Genomic DNA, 21,636 nt, shown 5'->3' on the forward strand with positions numbered 1-21,636 from the left:
AGGTTGAGGAGAGACTGTTGGCAAAGCCAAATGGTTTTGATATAACTTTTATTTTAGCTCACAATAGGTTTTCTCCATGCCTCACAGCTTAACTGCTGTATTTGATTTGGTAAAGACAATGCAAAACAGAAAGTGAAGCAAACAGTAATCTTATAACTTTAAACCAAGCACAAAACTATTCTCATTGTGTGTGTGTGTGTGTGTGTGTGTGTTGGAAACGCTGATTTTCTTCACATATGTATGTTGATGTATACCAATCACAGCACAGCTGACACAATTGCAATATTTAACTGATTTTTATTTATTTATTTATTTATTTATTTATTTTTAATTCAATGAGATGTTCTTTTGGGAACATTCAAAATTTTAGAATGGTTTTATACCTTTTCCCAGATATGTTTCATTGCAATTTGATCAGAGGTCTATAGAGAGTTTGTTTCCTGGCTTGGTTTTTTGGTCTGACATGGATTGTGAATTATGAAATGCTAAAGGTCTGAAAACTGGATACTCATCCGTCCATCCATTATCTGTAGCCGCTTATCCTGTTCTACAGGGTCGCAGGCAAGCTGGAGCCTATCCCAGCTGACTATGGGCGAGAGGTGGGGTATACACTGGACAAGTCGCCAGGTTATGAAAACTGGATACTCAATCTAAATAAGAGATTCTAGTTATTGATTTTAAATAAATTTGCACTTTCACATTATGGGTTATGTGTAGATCAACGGCCATAATCTCATCTCATTATCTCTAGCTGCTTTATCCTGTTTGACAGGGTTGCAGGCAAGCTGGAGCCTATCCCAGTTGACTACGGGAGAAAGGTGGGGTACACCCTGGACAAGGCACCAAGTCATCACAGGGCTGACACACAGACACAGACAACCATTCACACTCACATTCACACCTACGGTCAATTTAGAGTCGCCAGTTAACCTAACCTGCATGTCTTTGGACTGTGGGGGAAACTGGAGCACCCGGAGGAAACCCACGCGGACACGGGGAGAACATGCAAACTCCGCACAGAAAGGCCCTCGCCGGCCCCGGGGCTCGAACCTGGACCTTCTTGCTGTGAGGCGACAGCGCTAACCACTACACCACCGTGCCGCCCAGCCATAATAATAATAATTCAAGGAACCTGAACTCTCTCTCTCTCTCTCTCTCTCTCTCTCTATATATATATATATATATATATATATATATATATATATATATATATATATATATATATATACACATGCAGAACTATGCAAAGGTCTTAGGCACGCATAAAGACCTGCTCTAAAGCAAAGATGCTTTCAAAGTAATGAAAAACTATGCAATTTTGTCAGGAAATTGACACGTTTTTGTAGGTATCTTATAGTCAAGTCAAGTTTATTGTATAACGCTTTTAACAATAAACATTGTCGCAAAGCAGCTTGACAGAATTTGAACAACTTAAAATATGAGCTAATTTTATCCCTAATCTAGCCCCAATGAGTACACCTGTGGCGACGGTGGCAAGGAAAAACACCCTCAGACGACACGAGGAAGAAACCTCGAGAGGAACCAGACTCAAAAGGGAACCCATCCCCATCCGGGCAACAACAGACAACATGACTATAACATTAACAGTCCTAACATAAAGTCAGCTTCGTTGATGCTATAACCCCCCCCCCCCCCCCCCCCCCACCGGCAGAAACCCGAGCGCAAAACCATTCACGACAACCGTAGTCCCAAAGTCAGCAAGTCAACTGCAGTCCTAAAGTCAGCAAGTCGGCTGCAGTCCTAAAGTCAGCAAGTCAACTGCTGCCACAAAAGCACCACTGCAAGAGTCCAGAGCATCCGCCAGGCGCAACCCCCAACTGTCTACATGGGGCCGCCCTCCACAGGAGTGATGCGATGAGACTCCAACCAGACACAGGGCACCAGGATGGATCAGGCAGGTCCGAGGAGCAAAAGAGGTCAGCATCTCAATCTCAGGACTGACATATAACTCAGAGGGACAGACTGGGGGGGGGGGGGGGGGGGGACACAGATTGTTAGGTATGTCCAGTGTCACCTGAATAAGTAGGAACAGTAAACATATTGCACTGAGTACAAGCAGGGACTCCGGCAACTAATTATGACAGCATAACTAAAAGGGGAGAGCCAGAAGGTAACACAGGCATGAGGGAGCCCTGGGTGCTAAAGCAGCCAGCCACTACACCGTCAACAAACTCGAGTGAGCAAGCGAGTGGGGGACTGACAACATCCATACATCCCAGTTTACCAAAACGCTCTGTCTGAAGACCCTCCAGATCTACACCTTTACCTCATAAACACCATTAACAAAAGGCTTGACGAAACAGATATGTTTTCAGCCTAGACTTAAACACTGAGACTGTGTCTGATTCCCCAACACTACTTGGAAGGCTGTTCCATAACTGTGGGGCTTTGCAAGAAAAGGCTCTGCCCCCTGATGTAGCCTTCACTATACGAGGTACCAACAGATAGCCTGCACCTTTTGATCTAAGTAGGCGTGGCGGGTCATAGAGGACCAGAAGTTCACTCAGGTACTGTGGTGCGAGACCATTCAGTGCTTTAAAGGTCAATAGTAGTACTTTATAATCAATACGAAGTTTGATTGGGAGCCAATGCAGTGTGGATAAGACGGGGTGATGTGGTCATATTTTTCAGTTCTAGTAAGGACTCTTACTGCTGCATTTTGAACTAACTGGAGCTTGTTTATGCACTTATTGGAACATCCAGACAGTAAGGCATTACAATAATCCAACCTGGAGGTAACAAAAGCATGAACTAGTTTTTCCACATCATGTAGTGACATTAAAGTTCTTATCTTAGCAATATTTCTGAGATGAAGGAAAGCTATCCAGGTAATGTTATCAATGTGAGTTTTGAATGAAAGACTGGGGTCAATAATCACTCCGAGGTCTTTTACTGCTGCACGTGAAGAAACAGAAAGGCCATCCAGAGTTACTATGTAATCAGAACTTACTTCTAGCTGCATGTGGTCCTAGTACAAGTACTTCAGTCATGTCAGAGTTAAGCAGAATGTTAGGGTTTTGCTGGGATTCGAACCTGGTTCGTTGGTGTGATAATCCAGCAAACCCCCACTAGGCCACCAGGGGGATGACTCAAATGCAGAAGCGTGAGGCGGAAGTAGAAAAAGAATCAAAAGGTTTATTTAAACTATATACACTATATACAGGGCAAAACAAAAGACAAAAAAAAAACCAAAGAGTATAATCCAAAAGAAAAGCAAAGTGCAAAAATTCAAAAGCTAAGAAGATCAAAAAACACAGTACAAAGGAAACTGGAGATAAACATAACAGCACAAAGACTCCGTGACAAGAGGACTGAACTCAGGGGTATAAATAGACAAACTAATTAAGGACACAGGTGAAGATAATTAGGCAATTAACACAAACACAAAACACAGGAACAGTGGCGGCCTCTAGAGGCCAAAATAAACACGACATGAAAAGGAAATAACAGCGGCCTCTAGAGGCCAAAACAGTCCTAGTCCTAACAGGACCCCCCCCTCTAGGAGCGTCTCCTGACGTTCCCAGGGCGATCCGGATGGGCCGAATGGAAGTCCCGACATAGTTCTTTATCAAGGACATCCCGAGCAGGAACCCAGCAGCGCTCCTCAGGACCATAGCCCTCCCAGTCCACCAGATATTGCAACCCGCCGCGGACCCGGCGGGAGTCAAGCAGGCGATTCACAGTGAACACAGTCTGCCCCTGGAAGATGCGGGGGGGTGGGGGGTTCCTAGGGGCAGGGGCATACGTAGACGTCAGTACGGGCCGTAACAGGGAAACATGGAAAGTGGGGTTGATCCTCAGAGTCCGGGGCAACTGGAGCCGGTAGGAGACAGGGTTCACCCTGCGCACCACCTTGAAGGGGCCAATGTAGCGAGGAGCAAGCTTGCGGTTCTCCACCCGCAGTGGAAGGTCCTTAGTGGACAGCCAAACACGCTGCCCAGGGCGGAAAGCGTGTGCAGGTCTTCTATGGCGGTTGGCCTGAGTCTGGTTGGTTCTGGAGGTCTGTATGAGGGTCTTCCTGACCTTGCTCCAGGTCTTGCGACACCGTCTCACATATTGGTTGACCGAGGGCACCCCCGCGTCCTCCTCCTGGTCCGGGAACAGAGGTGGCTGGAACCCGAACTGGCACTGGAATGGCGACAGCTTGGTGGCCGATGACTGCAGGGTGTTGTGGGCGTACTCCGCCCATGGCAGCCAGGTGCTCCACGATGTCGGGTTATCCATAGCCAGGCCTCGCAGGGTGGTTTCCAGGTCCTGGTTGAGCCTCTCCGTCTGACCATTGGACTGTGGGTGAAACCCAGAGGAGAGGCTGGCAGTGGCTCCGATGACCTTGCAGAACCCGTGCCACACTCGGGAGGAGAACTGGGGCCCTCGGTCTGAGACGATGTCCTGTGGAAGACCAAAGACTCGGAAGACATGATTAAACAAAAGTTTCGCAGTTTCAAGAGCAGAGGGGAGTTTGCACAGTGGTATGAAGCGGCAGGCCTTGGAGAATCTGTCAACTAAGACCAAAATGACCGTGTTACCTTGTGACTCAGGAAGACCCGTGATAAAGTCGACTGCCACGTGGGACCAGGGACGCCGGGGAATGGTCAGAGGATGCAGGAGACCCTGGGGACGCTGTCGTGGGTTCTTGGTTCTGGTGCAAACCTCACAGGACAGGACAAATGACCTTACTTCCTTCTCCATGTTAGGCCACCAGAAGCGTCTTTTCAGGAAGTCCAGGGTCCTCCGAGCTCCCGGGTGGGCGGTGAGAGGGGAAGAGTGACCCCACTGGAGAACCTTGGCCCGGGCTTGATGTGGGACGTACAAGAGGCCTGGTGGCCCCGTCCCAGGACCGGGGTCCTGGCGTTGGGCTCGTCGGACAGCCTCCTCAATACCCCAGCGGACAGGGGCCACAATCCGGGACACAGGGATAATAGGCCCGACTTCATTCTCCCTGTTAGTGGCAGAGAACAGTCTGGACAGTGCGTCAGGTTTGGTGTTCTTGGAGCCGGGGCGGTATGAGAGGGTGAAGTCAAACCGACTGAAAAACAGGGCCCACCTAGCCTGTCGAGGGTTCAGTCTCTTGGCTTGCTGGAGGTACTCCAGGTTCTTGTGGTCAGTCCAAACCAGGAATGGATGTTGTGCTCCCTCCAGCCAGTGCCTCCACTCCTCAAGGGCCAGTTTGACCGCTAGCAGTTCTCGATCCCCCACATCGTACCGGGACTCAGCAGGACTCAGGCGGTGGGAGAAGTAAGCGCAGGGGTGCAGCTTTCCTTCCGAACGTTGAGAGAGCACCGCGCCGACACCACTCTCCGAGGCGTCCACCTCCACGATGAATGGTTGGGAGGTGTCCGGGAGAACCAGAATGGGTGCCGTGCAGAAGCGGTCCTTGAGGTCTTTGAACGCCTTTTCTGCCTGAGGAGACCAGCCATAAGATCCACCTGTCCCTTTGGTGAGGTCTGACATGGGTGCTGCCACAGAACTGAAGTTCCTGATGAACTTGCGGTAGAAGTTAGCGAATCCTAAGAACCGCTGAACCTCCTTAACGGACTTGGGAGTAGGCCAATCCCGGACGGCCAGGGTCTTGGCAGGGTCCATTTGGAGTTGGCCTGTCCGTACAATAAATCCCAGAAAGGAGACCTCGGGAACATGAAATTCGCATTTCTGGGCCTTGGCGAACAGATTGTTCTGTAGCAGCCTCTGGAGAACCTGGCGGACATGGTGGCGGTGCTCCTGCACGGTCTTGGAAAAGATAAGGATGTCGTCGAGGTAGACAAAAACGTATAGGTTAATCATGATCCCTTAAGACGTCGTTGATTAGGGCCTGAAAAACAGCTGGTGCGTTGGTGAGTCCGAAGGGCATCACCTGGTATTCGTAGTGCCCAGACGGGGTGTTAAAGGCAGTCTTCCACTTGTCTCCCTGTCGGATACGGATGAGGTGGTATGCGTTCCGTAGGTCCAACTTGGTGAAGACGGTGGCGCCTTGGAGCAGGTCGAAAGCTGTGGACATCAGCGGAAGGGGATATCGGTTGCGCACAGTGATCTTATTCAGGCCCCTGTAATCAATACATGGTCGGAGCCCCCCATCCTTCTTGCCGACAAAGAAGAAGCCGGCTCCAGCAGGTGAAGTGGAGGGTCGAATAAACCCAGAGACCAGGGCATCTTTGAGGTATTCCTCCATGGCCTTGCGTTCTGGCTGAGAGAGTGAAAACAGTCTGCCACGAGGAGGGGTAGTCCCAGGGAGCAAGTCGATGGCACAGTCGTAGGCCCGGTGCGGAGGAAGAACGGCGGCCCTGCTCTTGCTGAATACCTCCTTGAGATCCCAGTACTCTGTGGGAACTTGAGATAACTCGGTGAGATCAGGGGGCTCGGCAGGAGACACAGGAGAGCTAGAGAGCAGACAAGAGGCATGGCATGCAGGGCCCCATTCCACAACCTGGCTTGTTACCCAGTCTATGCGAGGGTTGTGGCGAGTAAGCCAAGGAAGGCCTAGAATAACTGGGAACTCAGGTGAAGGAATCAGGTGCAGGGATATTTCTTCCTTGTGACCTTGAGACTGGAGGAAGACTGGAGAAGTAACTTGAGTGACTCTTCCATCACCTAACGCTTGGCCATCGAGGGCAGACACAGACAGTGGGACTTCAAGAGGTGCAGTCGGAATATTGATGCTTTGGGCGAAGTGAATATCCATAAAGTTCCCAGCCGCCCCTGAGTCTATCAAAGCTTGACAAGAGTGGACAGACTCACCCCAGGAGATGGAGACCGGGATGTAGATTCCTTGGCCAGGGAGTCCGGGAGAGAGGGTAGGCCCCGTCACAACCCTCCCTCGGCTGGACGGGGCGGTCCTTTTCCCAAGAGTTCGGGACATGATGCTCGGAAGTGACCAGGCTTGCCACAGTAGATGCAGCACTTGTCCCTCCTTCTGCGCTCCCTCTCAGATGCGGAGAGGCGAGTACGACCCACTTGCATGGGTTCTGGACAGTCACTGAAGGAGGTAGACGGTCTCCAGGTAGAGGTAGGGAGGTTGGGGGGGCTCAAGGCTTGGTGGCGTTCTCTCATCCTGTTGTCCAGACGAATAGCATGTGAGATGAGGGTTTCGAGGTCACTTGGGCATCCAATAGAGGCCAGACCGTCCTTGATGGGGTCAGACAGACCATGGTGGAAGGCTGACACCAGGGCAGTCTCGTTCCATCCACTTACTGCTGCGAGTGTTCGGAACGAGATGGCGTAATCTGCGACGCTTCCTCCTTGCCGGATGGACATGAGCTTTCGGGCTGCGTTGGTACTGATGTCTGCCTGATCGAAGACCCGAAGCATCTCTTCAGAAAACAGCTGGAAATCAAAGCACTCAGGTCCCTGTCTTTGCCAGATAGCAGTAGCCCAGGCTCGCGCCTTACCAGCTAATAAGGTGATCACAAAGGCAATCTTGCGGCGATCCGTAGTGTAGGTGGTAGGCTGAAGCTCAAAGGTGAGTTGACACTGGGTAAGGAACTCTCGGCACTCACTGTGCTTGCCGTCATACCTCTGTGGTGCAGGAAGGCTGGGTTCGCGAGGTGAAGAAGGCAGCATTGCAGGAGGCACTGGAGCAGGAGTGGGAGCTGGATCAGGAGCAGGAACTGGATCAGGAGCAGGAGATGCAGGCAGAGATGTCAGCTGTGCCAGGGTTTTCCCAATTTGCTGAAGCAGTTCCTCGTGGCGAGCGAGGGCCTCACGTTGGCTGGTGAGCGTACGTCCATGAGCATCCATGGTCGCTCCGAAGCGTGTCAAAGCTGCCATAATTCCCTGAAGGTTGGCCGGGTAGACAGTTGAAGCAGCCTCTGCTGAGTCGGTCATGACGGAGTCTTTCTGTTAGGGTTTTGCTGGGATTCGAACCTGGTTCGTTGGTGTGATAATCCAGCAAACCCCCACTAGGCCACCAGGGGGATGACTCAAATGCAGAGGCGTGAGGCGGAAGTAGAAAAAGAATCAAAAGGTTTATTTAAACTATATACACTATATACAGGGCAAAACAAAAGACAAAAAAAAAACCAAAGAGTATAATCCAAAAGAAAAGCAAAGTGCAAAAATTCAAAAGCTAAGAAGATCAAAAAACACAGTACAAAGGAAACTGGAGATAAACATAACAACACAAAGACTCCGTGACAAGAGGACTGAACTCAGGGGTATAAATAGACAAACTAATTAAGGACACAGGTGAAGATAATTAGGCAATTAACACAAACACAAAACACAGGAACAGTGGCGGCCTCTAGAGGCCAAAATAAACACGACATGAAAAGGAAATAACAGCGGCCTCTAGAGGCCAAAACAGTCCTAGTCCTAACACAGAAGAGAATTAATAAGCATCCAGTGTCTAATGTCCTTTACATATTCCTCAATTCTATTAAGCTGGTGCCTCTCATCAGGTTTTGCAGAAACCTACAACTGTGTGTCATCAGCACAACAGTAGAAACTAATACAATGTTTACAAATAATATCACCCAGAGGTAACATATATAAAGAAAAAAGCAGTGGACCCAAGACAGAATCTTGTGGAACACCAAACTTTACCTCAGTACGTCTAGAAATCTCACCATTTACATCAACATATTGATAGCGATCAGTTAAATAAGACCTGAGCCAGGAGAGGGCCGTTCCCTTAACTTCCACTACATTTTCTAGTCTATCCAGAAAAATGGAATGATCAATGGTATTAAATGCTGCACTAAGGTCAAGCAACACAAGCAGTGAGACACAGCCCTGATCAGACGCCAACAGTAGGTCATTTACTACTTTAACCAGAGCTGTCTCTGTGCTATGATGAGGTCTAAATCCTGACTGGATGTTATTCCTATGTAAATATAAGCATAACTGCTGTGCCACAGCTTTTTCAAGGATCTTGGAAATAAAGGGGAGGTTTGATATTGGCCGATCATTGGACAGCTGACAGGGATCAAGGTCAGCTTTTTTAATCAGGGGTTTGATAACTGCTAGTTTAAAGGATTTGGGTACATAGCCAATCATAAGAGAAGAATTTATTATTTTTAGAAGCGGTTCAATTACTTCAGGTATTATCTCTTTGAATAGATGTGTAGGTAAGGGATCTAGTATGCAAGTTGAGGCTTTTGATGCCGAGATTAATGAAAGTAATTCAGTTTCTTTAAGGGGAGTAAAACATTCTAATTGATGATCTGATACAGTTATATTGTTAACTACAGGGTCACTTACATTGTCTGACCTTAAATTAGTAGTTTGAATTTTTTGTCAGATATTCTCATTTTGTCATTAAAAAAATTCATGAAATCGTTGCTACTACATACTACAGGTGTGCATGTGTCTATAGTGGACTAATTCCTGGTTAATTTTGCTACAGTATTAAATAGGAATCTAGGATTATTTTTATCTTCTATTAGGGAGGAGAGATGTTGATCTCGCAGCACTAAGAGCTTTTCTATACTTCAGGAAGCTCTCCTTCCATGCTAATTTGAACACTACCAATTTTGTTTGACGCCATTTACGTTCCAATTTTTGAGTGGTCTGTTTTAATGTGCGAGTGTCATCATCATACCAGGGTGCTAATTTTTTTTCTCTGACCATTTTCCTTTTAAGAGGAGCTACATTATCTAAGGTATGGCGGAATGTTGACTTTAAGCATTCAGTTGCCTGATCAAGTTCTTCAGGGGCTGACAGTGACCCAATCAAAGTTGCTAACTCTGGGAGATCATTTATAAAGCTCTGTGCAGTAGTTGACGTGAATGTACATTTAATACAATAGCGTGGTGAGGTGCATATATTATTACTCAGACATATTTTGAATGAGATGAAATAGTGATCTGAGATAACTTCAGACTGTGGAAGTATGATTATATTTTCTACGTTTAACCCGAATGTTAGTATTAAATCGAGGGTGTGACCACTATTATGGGTCGATCCTATGACATTCTGATTAATCCCTACTGAATCTAAAATGGACACACACGCTGTTTTCAAAGGGTCTTCTGGGTTATCGAAGTGAATATTAAAATCCCCGACAACTAAAGCTTTGTCTAAGGAAATAACCAGATCTGAAAGAAAAATCTGCAAATTCAGAAAGAAACTCAGAATATGGCCCCGGGGGCCTGTAAATAATAAGTAACGGAATTAACTGGGTAGACTTATTTTTCGAGGCTACTGGTGCATACATTATGAGTATGAAGAACTTCAAATGTATTAAATTTATAACCAAGTTTTTGTGTTACACCTAGATAATCATTATAAATAACCGCAACACCTCCTCCTCTGCCAGTTAGACGAGGCTGGTGTATATAACTGTATCCAGGAGGACTCACTTCATTTAATGCTATATATTCATTTGGCTTAATCCATGTTTCAGTTAAACAAAGTACATTAAACTCCTGATCAGTAATGAGTTCATTAACCATTAGCACTTTAGATGTAAGAGATCTAATATTTAATAGCCCCACCTTTAGATCAAAGGTGCTGGCAGCAGCTGTACAGTCAGTATGATCTAATTTTATATTGATTAGGTTACTGGAACAAACTCTCTGAATATTTCTACCTTTTTGTTTTGCTCAGGGAACAGACACAGTCTTGATGTAGTGGACCCTGAGTGACGACTCTGTGCAGCTAGCAGACAGTCAGTTTAGCCTGTTCGTCTGCTCCCTGGCTTTGGCTCTGGATTGTCAGAAATTAACTAGGCCTGTTCTGAGACTATGACCTATGCTGCAGGAAATGAGAGCAGCACCTTCCTGAGTGGGATGGATACCGTCCCGCCCTAACAGGCCAGCAGTGCCCTCAAAATTCGCCCAATTATCTATAAAGCCCACACTGTTTTCAGAGCACCACCTGGACAAGCAGCAGTTCAACGACCATAACCTGCTGTCAGCTACATCGCCACGCCGCTTTGGGATGGGGCCAGAGCATACTACAGCATCGGACATCACCTTTGTTAATTTAAACATCTCTACAAAGTTACTCTTAATAACCTCAGACTGACGAAGGTGTATATCATTAGCTCCTGCATGGATAACTATCTTTGAGAACCTGTGCTTGCCTAGGACCCTAAGATTACCTGCTATGTCTGGCGCCCTGGCTACCGGTATACACCTGACTAAAGCTTCTGGTGCCCCTAAAGGCTGAGGTACTTTCATGTGCCGTATGATAGAGTCCCCTATAACCAGAGCTCTTTCAGGTTTCTCAGTGGGTGCATCACTAAGGAGAGCAAACCTGTTCGACACGTGACGCAGAGAGGAGTGGTGCTCCCGTGGGCGAGCCTCAGCGGTAGCTTTGGCTCTATGCTTATGCCGCCAAGTCGTCATCCATTCGCCCCACTGTAAGGGCTCTAATGCCGGAGCTGGGGGATTACTAACTCCATCTAGGGCATCCAGCCTTTCCCCTACAGAAACTACACTGTTCTCATTCTCACTGACCTTCTCTAAAGCCTGGACATGCGCTTCTAACACTGTAATCTCTGTCAGAGAGCTAACTAATCTGCACTTATCACAAATAAAGCTATCGCTAGCGACAGAGGAAGAATGACTAAACATCCTGCACTCAGCACACTGAACAGGCTGAAGATGTGCCATGATGAAAAGATTCACGTACCTTAATCGAAGGTCTGTTGATATTAAAGCAGATCCGATGTGGATGGCCTCCGCTTGTGGTCTTTATGCAGGAGGAGAAAGAAAAAGAAAGCTTCCAGTCTCGGCGTTCTTCTGAAAAAAGAGATAGAAGGAAAGGGAAAGTGCAAAAAGGAAACTGACAGTACAATAAAAATGAAGAGCATACTGGAAAATTATCTGTAGAAAAAAAATTAAAAAGATTAGTAATTAATGCCAACACTAGTGGAAGAAAAGACTCGTTGTAAACAACTCAGGAGCCAGGAAGTGTGTAGCACAGAATGCACATGCACATTATAGGACCTAGAACCTACCAGAGATCTTCTGGAAACTTTGACCATCTAGTTCAGCGTTTCTCAACCTTTTTTTTAGTCACGGCACCCTTCAGAAGTATGCAAATTCTCAAGGCACCCCCATATAAAATATACGCAGTCACGCTGACCATATGCTGACCCTGGCAGTGATGTTGTGACATGCGAAAGGGGGCCGTGAGACAAATTTTGATGATGCATGAGGCGGCGATGATCTGCATTAGTGTAACTATCATTTTTTTGGAATTTTAATTCATTTTATTTTTTACAATGTTAGAATATATAATTTTTTGACGGCACCCCTAACGAAGCCAGATGGCACCCCAGGGTGCCGTGGCACCCTGGTTGAGAAAGGCTGATCTAGGTGTTTCTGTATTCATTATACTTTTTGTTCTTTAAAGTGTTATATAATATGTAACTTCTTGTACTGACATGTATATACACACACACAACCCCAATTCCAAAAATGTTGGGATGCTGTGTAAACTGTAAATAAAAACAGAATGCGATAATTTTTTGTAAATCGTGAAAACCCTATAGTTCATTGAAAATAGTACAAAGACAACATATCAAGTGTTGAAACAGAGAAATTTTATTGTTTTTTGAAAAATATATGCTCATTTTGAATTTGATGTCAGCAACACATTTCAGAAAAGTTGGGACAGGGGCAAGTTTACCACTGTGTTGCATCACCTCTACTTTTAACAACACTCTGTAAACATTTGGGAACTGAGGAGACCAATTGCTGTAGATCTGAAAGAGAAATATTGTCCCATTCTTTGCTGATATACAATTTCAGCTGCTCAACATTTCGGGGTCTCCTTTGCTGTATTTTGCACTTCATAATGCGCCAAATGTTTTAACTGGGAGACAGGTCTGGACTGCAGCAGGCCAGTTTGGCACCCGGATTCTTTTACTACGGAGCCATGCGGTTGTAATATGTGCAGAAAGCAGTTTGTCGTTATCTTGCTGAAAGAAGGAAGGCCTTCCCTGAAAAAGGTTTTGTCTGGATGGCAGCATATTGCTCTGAAACGTGTTTATATCATTCAGCATTAATGATGCCTTCCCAGATGTACAAGCTAGCCATGTCAAGTGCACTAATGTCCCCTCATACCATCACAGATGCTGCTTTTGAACTGTGCACTGATAACAAGCCGGATGGTCCCTCTCCTCTTTAGCCTGGAGGACGTGGTGTCCATGATTTCTAAAAAGAATTTCTACTTTTGATTCGTCAGACCTTGGGACAGTTTTCCACTTCGCCTCAGTCCATCATAAAAGAGCTGGGGCCCAGAGAAGGGGGCGGTGTTTCTGAATATTGTTTATATCTGGTTTTAACTTGCATTTGTGGATGCAGTAATGAAGTGTTTTCACAGATGATGGTTTTCTGAAGTGTTCCTGAGCCCATACAGTGATTTCCACTAGAGACACGTGTCTGCTTTTAACGCAGTGTCTCCTGAGGGCCTGAAGATCACAGGCATCCAGTGTCTTGTCTCTTGCATACAGAGATTATGGACCATAGATGATGTGATCCATAAATTCTTTGTGGTTTAACACTGAGGAACGTTATTCTTAAATTGTTGCGCTGTTTGCCCATGCAGTCTTTCACAGAGCGGTGAACCCCGCCCCATCTTTACTTCTGAGAGACTCTGCCTCTCTGGGATGCTCTTTTTATACCCAATCATCTTACTTACCTGTTGCCAATTTATTTATTTTTTTTACCATTATGCAACTTTTTCAGTCTTTTGTTGCCCCGTCCCAACTTTTTTGAAACTTGTTGCTGATATCAAATTCAAAATGGGCATATATTTTTTCAAAAAAGAATAAAATTTCTCAGTTTCAACATTTGATATGTTGTCTTTGTACTATTTTCAAAGAAATATAGAGTTTCCATGATTTGTAGATTATCTCATTCTGTTTTTATTCATGCTTTACACAGCATCCCAACTTTTTTGGAATTGGGGTTGTATATATATATATATATATATATATATATATATATATATATATACACACACAGGATATGAGCAATTGCACGCTCTGATTGGCATGGGTTCTGATACAGACACTGGTTCAATGCATTAATTCAGGTACTGGTTCTGGCTGAGATTCCAACTCAGGAGAGACAGCCTCTTCTGCTGTCTCTATATCAGCCACTGGAGGGAACTCTGGAGCAACGGCCTCCTCCGCTGAGTCGGCCATCGGAATGATTGCCCCTTCCCAAAAATTTTCATGGGATTCCTTCTTTTCCAATGACTCAAAAATGAACTTGAGCATGGCAAAGAAAGTCCGTGAGCTTCGAAGGCATGGGTGCTCGACTTGGATCAGGTAATCCACTATCTGCATGCTTGTCCAGTAGTAAACATTAGGATGAAGCTTACCCAGATGGGTTCGGGTGGCTTAGGCTCTTGGAGGTCCTCATAGAAGAATTCACAATGAAGACTGAATCCCCTAGGGTGATATATTCCAAGTAGGATGCTGGGGGACGCCAGTCAGACTTCAGCCAAAACTATGAGGTGAGGGGCTGAGACAGAGAGACCCAGAAGCGGCGTGGAATGGCATATTGAAAAGCTTCTGCTACATCCATTGTATGGCGAAGTATTCTGTCAGATACCGTATGCAAGGTAGGTGGATGTAAGAAAGAAATATGACTTTATTTACAGTGAGAAACAATACACACAGGCAAATAATCCAAAACAGCAGGCTAGATCAATAATGTGAAACAAGCAAAGGGTCAGGAGAGGCGCAAACAGGATATCAGAGGCAAAGCGAGAACGGGCACAAGAATCAGGAAACCAGGAAATTAAAAACACAGGTAGAAAGGCTTAGTAATGCATACAAACGTAGCGTAATACTTTGCAATGATTGTGAATCAGCACAGTCCTTAAATAGGTGCACATAGCTCCTTAATTGAGTTCAGGTGTGTCTCATTAACGGCGCGCGTGCTGGAGTCCGCTCGATATGCGCAGCCTGGCACGCGCCTTCAGGTGCATGCACCACAGCGCGCAGGACTGACAAATATCTTTGCCGATTCTCGTTCAGTTGACCTCAATCTTTAACAGCATGTGTGGAAACAGGTCAAAATTTTATGTTTAATGCTATTTTTGTTTTTATCTTTTTAGGTATAGAAATGCCATTCACTGGAAAAGAAAAGGCATTTTGTGTGTTAGAGTACGCTCGAACACAGTCGAACAAGACTGTGCAGCGTGCATTTATGAGAGAATTCTCGAAAAATGCACCAACTGCAATGTACAGTGGTGCTTGAAAATTTGTGAACCCTTTAGAATTTTCTATATTTCTACATAAATTGGATGGAAAGTATGTTCATAAAATCAACACAGAAGGTCATGTACATCTGTGGTGATTTTAACATCGACCTCTTAAATCATAAGAAATATAAAATGACAGAAGAGTTCATTAACTTAATGCTCAGTATGGGGCTGTATCCAACTACAACCCTGATTCCAAAAAAGTTGGGACAAAGTACAAATTGCAAATAAAAACGCAATGCAATCATTTACAAATCTCAAAAACTGATATTGTATTCACAATAGAACATAGACAACATATCAAATGTCGAAAGTGAGACATTTTGAAATTTCATGCCAAATATTGACTAATTTGAAATTTCATGACAGCAACACATCTCAAAAAAGTTGGGACGGGGCAATAAGAGGCTGGAAAAGTTCTCATCTCATCTCATTATCTCTAGCCGCTTTATCCTTCTACAGGGTCGCAGGCAAGCTGGAGCCTATCCCAGCTGACTATGGGCGAAAGGCGGGGTACACCCTGGACAAGTCGCCAGGTCATCATAGGGCTGACACATAGACAACCATTCACACTCACACCTACGGTCAATTTTAGAGTCACCAGTTAACCTAGCCTGCATGTCTTTGGACTGTGGGGGAAACCGGAGCACCCGGAGGAAACCCACGCAGACACGGGGAGAACATGCAAACTCCACACAGAAAGGCCCTCGCCGGCCCCGGGGGCTGGAAAAGTTAAAGGTACAAAAAAGGAACAGCTGGAGGACCAAATTGCAAGTCATTAGGTCAATTGGCAATAGGCCATTAACATGACTGGGTATAAAAAGAGCATCTTGGAGTGGCAGCGGCTCTCAGAAGTAAAGATGGGAAGAGGGTCACCAATCCCCCAAATTCTGCGCCGACAAATAGTGGAGCAATATCAGAAAGGAGTTCGACAGTGTAAAATTGCAAAGAGTTTGAACATATCATCATCATCATCATCATCATCATCTACAGTGCATAATATCATCAAAAGATTCAGAGAATCTGGAAGAATCTCTGTGCGTAAGGGTCAAGGCCGGAAAACCATACTGGGTGCCCGTGATCTTCTGGCCCTTAGACGGCACTGCATTACATACAGGCATGCTTCTGTATTGGAAATCACAAAATGGGCTCAGGAATATTTCCAGAGAACATTATCTGTGAACACAATTCACCGTGCCATCCGCCGTTGCCAGCTAAAACTCTATAGTTCAAAGAAGAAGCCGTATCTAAACATAATCCAGAAGCACAGACGTCTTCTCTGGGCCAAGGCTCATTTAAAATGGACTGTGGCAAAGTGGAAAACTGTTCTGTGGTCAGACGAATCAAAATTTGAAGTTCTTTATGGAAATCAGGGACGCCGTGTCATTCGGACTAAAGAGAAGAAGGACAACCCGAGTTATCAGCGCTCAGTTCAGAAGCCTGCATCTCTGATGGTATGGGGTTGCATTAGTGCGTGTGGCATGGGCAGCTTACACATCTAGAAAGACACCATCAATGCTGAAAGGTATATCCAGGTTCTAGAGCAACACAGCATTCTGAATCCCATCCAGACGACGTCTCTTTCAGGGAAGACCTTGCATTTTCCAACATGACAATGCCAAACCACATACTGCATCAATTACAGCATCATGGCTGCGTAGAAGAAGGGTCCGGGTACTGAACTGGCCAGCCTGCAGTCCAGATCTTTCACCCATAGAAAACATTTGGCACATCATAAAATGGAAGATACGACAAAAAAGACCTAAGACAGTTGAGCAACTAGAATCCTACATTAGACAAGAATGGGTTAACATTCCTATCCCTAAACTTGAGCAATTTGTCTCCTCAGTCCCCAGATGTTTACAGACTGTTGTAAAGAGAAAAGGGGATGTCTCACAGTGGTAAACATGGCCTTGTCCCAACTTTTTTGAGATGTGTTGTTGTCATGAAATTTAAAATCACCTAATTTTTCTCTTTAAATGATACATTTTCTCAGTTTAAACATTTGATATGTCATCTATGTTCTATTCTGAATAAAATATGGAATTTTGAAACTTCCACATCATTGCATTCCGTTTTTATTTACAATTTGTACTTTGTCCCAACTTTTTTGGAATCAGGGTTGTATTACCAGACCAAGCAGGATCACTTCTCACAGTGCCACTTTAATAGATAATATATTTACTAATATCCTGGAAAATAATACAGAGAGTGGACTACTATTAACAGACATCAGTGACCACTTACCTATTTTTAATGTATATTACTGTAATTATAGCAAGAAAAAGGATACTAAAAATTATAAATATATAAGAGTGAAAACTGAAGAAACCATGATTGCACTAAAAAATGACTTAATGATACAGGACTGGAATGTGGTTTATAAAGAAAAAGATGTTGATAAAGCATATGAGGAATTTTTAATAATATTCAATGAACTAAAAATTGTCCTATAAAGAAATACAGTAATATACATAAATATACAAATAGTCCGTGGGTCACCAAGGGGCTACAAAATGCCTGCAAAAAGAAAAATATATTATACAGACAATTCTTAAAGCATCAAACTATAGAGGCAGAGGGAAAATATAAAAAAAAATAAATTAACTAATATTATGAGGATATGTAAGAAAGACTATTATAATAAATTATTGGAGAAAAATAAAAACAATATTAAAGATATATGGACTGTACTAAATGGCATTGTGAGAAATGGATCCAAAACTACAAATTACCCGGAGTACTACACTGAAAATGACAAGACCATAAATAATATGGAGGATGTGGTAAATGGTTTTAACCAATTCTTTGTAAATGTGGGACCAGATTTAGCAGCAAAAATAAAGGAATCCAAGACAACACAATGTGGGGACATAGACGATATGGGGGACAGAAATCCAAGTACAATTTTTCTAACTGCAACTGATGATGAAGAAATTATGCAAATTGTAAGAAAATGTAAAAAGAAAACCTCTGCAGACTGGAATGATATAGACATGTCAACAGTAAAGACAGTTATTGAGGGAATTGTGAAACCACTCACCCACATCTGCAATTTATCTTTTCAATCAGGTACATTTCCAGACAAAATGAAAATTGCAAAAGTGATACCATTGTTTAAAACCAGAGATAGACACCATTTCACAAACTACAGGCCTGTTTCTTTACTCCCCCAATTCTCCAAAATACTCGAAAAACTTTTTTCAGACTGAGTGGACAAATTCATTGAAAAACACAACCTCCTTACAGACAGTCAATATGGATTCAGAATGGACAGATCAACATTGATGGCACTAATGGAACTAATAGAGGAAATCACAAACTGTATAGACAATAAAAAAAATAGCAATTGGAGTGTTTGTGGACCTAAAAGAAGCATTCGATACCATTGATCACAGTATATTATTAAGTAAACTAGAAAAGTGTGGTGTTAGGGGAGTTGGGTGGAGCTGGCTGTCGAGCTATCTAAGAAACAGGCAACAGTTTGTGCAGATAGGTGACCATAAATCTGATTTCATGAACATTACATGCGGGGTATCACAGGGGGTCAATATTAGGTCCGAAATTATTCATATTATATATCAATGACATATGTAGAGTTTCGCAAGTACTGAAATTTGTTTTGTTTGCAGACGACACCAATATTTTTTGTTCCAGTGAGAATTTGCAGCAGACTTTGGAGACAATCACAACTGAAATAAATAAACTAAAACTATGGTTTGACAAAAATAAATTATCATTAAATCTAAGCAAAACAAAGATCATGTTGTTTGGGAGACTCAAAATAGATTATAATGTAGAATTGATAATAGACAATACTAAGATAGAAATAGTACAGGAAATTAAATTTCTTGGTGTGATTTTGGATCATAAAGTCTGCTGGAAACCTCATGTAGGATACATACGAGCAAAACTGGCAAAGTGCTCGGCAATTCTGTGGAAAACAAAACATTCTTGATTGCAAATCTTTGCGTACTCTATATTACTTGTTATTTTTGCCATATCTGACTTACTGTGTCGAAGTCTGGGGAAACACCTACAAAACCACCCTGCAGCCGATATGTACAATACAGAAAAGAACAATAAGGACAATAAACAAAACAGGATACAGAGATCACACAAACCCACTATTCATAAAATCACACATGTTGAAATTTATGGATCTGGTCAAATTCAGAACAGCACAAATAATGTACAAAGTGAGAAATTATCTATTGCCAAAAAATATACAAGGAATGTTTAGTGAAAGAGAGGGGGGATATAATCTAAGGGGAGACCTAAATTTAAAAAAAACAAAGGTTCGAACAAATATGAAAAGCTGTGTCGAGCTGTGGGGTGACTTTATGGAACAGACTGGAGACAGAAATAAAACAAAGTGCAAATATAAATCTGTTTAAAAAAGGTACAAAAAATATTTTTAAACAAGTACATGGAAGAGGAAGTATGCTAACGGAGGATGATGAGGGATAAATCTATAAATAGAATAGGGTTGATTGTTATATTAGAACTAACTTAGTATATGGTATATATGGTATATATTTATTTATGGGGATAGTTTATATATTTATATTTACAGGGATATGTATGTAGTATATATTTTTGTAATTATATATTCATATAGATAAAGTGTATATATTTTTGTAGTTATATATTTATATCGATATTTATGAAGTGTATATATGGTATGTAGTATATATTTATTTTTGTAAATATATATATATATATATATATATATATATAGATAATCATGAAGTGTATATATGGTATATATTTATATAGGTGTATTAATGTAGTTAGGATTTCGGGGTAGTTAAAAAGGGGTGGGAAATTACAAAAGTATTGTACTTCTTCCCACTCCTTTTTCGAACAATGTGCGGTGTTTTGTAATGTTTTAGCTCTTTTTGATTTTATTTTTTTTAATTTCTCATTTTCTTTCTTTTGTATGTACAAATAGTTACATTTTTTATGCATGTTCGAAAATAAATAAATAAATTCATTCATTCATTCATTCATTCATTCATAAATATGACCTAAAACATCATCAGGTTTTCACACAAGTCCTAAAAGTAGATAAAGAGAACCCAGTTAAACAAATGAGACAAAATTACTATACTTGGTCATTTATTTATTAAGGAAAATGATCCAATATTATATATCTGTGAGTGGCAAAAGTATGTGAACCTCTAGGATTAGCAGTTAATTTGAAGGTGAAATTAGAGTCAGGTGTTTTCAATCAATGGGATGACAATCAGGTGTGAGTGGGCACCCTGTTTATTTAAAGAACAGGGATCTAACAAAGTCTGATCTTCACAACACTGTGGAAGTGTATCATGGCAAGAACAAAGGAGATTTCTGAGGACCTCAGAAAAAGTGTTGTTGATGCTCATCAGGCTGGAAAAGGTTACAAAACTGTCTCTAAAGAGTTTGAACTCCACCAATCCACAGTCAGACAGATTGTGTACAAATGGAGGAAAATCAAGACCATTGTTACCCTCCCCAGGAGTGGTCGACCAACAAAGATCACTCCAAGAGCAAGGCGTGTAATAGTCGGCAAGGTGACAAAGGGCCCCAGGGTAACTTATAAGCAACTGAAGGCCTCTCTCACATTGGCTAATGTTCATGTTCATGAGTCCACCATCAGGAGAACACTGAGCAACAGTGGTGTGCATGGCAGGGTTGCAAGGAGAAAGCCACTGCTCTCCAAAAAGAACATTGCTGCTCGTCTGCAGTTTGCTAAAGATCACATGGACAAGCCAGGAGGCTACTGGAAAAATGTTTTGTGGATGGATGAGACCAAAATAGAACTTTTTGGTTTAAATGAGAAACATCATGTTTGGAGAAAGGAAACCACTGCATTCCAGCATAAGAACCTTATCCCATCTGTGAAACATGGTGATGGTAGTATCATGGTTTGGGCCTGTTTTGCTGCATCTGGGCCAGGAAGGCTTGCCATCATTGATGGAACAATGAATTCTGAATTATACCAGCGAATTCTAAAGGAAAATGTCAGGACATCTGTCCATGAACTGAATCTCAAGAGAAGGTGGGTCATGCAGCAAGATGACGACACTAAGCACACAAGTCGTTCTACCAAAGAATGGTTAAAGAAGAATAAAGTTAATGTTTTGGAATGGCCAAGTCAAAGTCCTGACCCTTAATCCAATCGAAATGTTGTGGAAGTACCTGAAGCGAGCAGTTCATGTGAGGAAACCCACCAACTTCCCAGAGTTGAAGCTGTTCTGTACAGAGGAATGGAATAAAATTCCTCCAAGCCGGTGTGCAGGACTGATCAACAGTTACCGGAAATGTTTAGTTGCAGTTATTGCTACACAAGGGGGTCACACCAGATACTGAAAGCAAAGGTTCACATACTCTTGCTACTCACAAATATGAAATATTGGATCATTTTCCTTAATAAATAAATGACCAAGTACAATATTTTTGTCTCATTTGTTT

The sequence above is a fragment of the Neoarius graeffei genome, chromosome 2 (assembly GCF_027579695.1).
Source record: "Neoarius graeffei isolate fNeoGra1 chromosome 2, fNeoGra1.pri, whole genome shotgun sequence".
NCBI classification, from domain to species: Eukaryota; Metazoa; Chordata; class Actinopteri; order Siluriformes; family Ariidae; genus Neoarius; species Neoarius graeffei.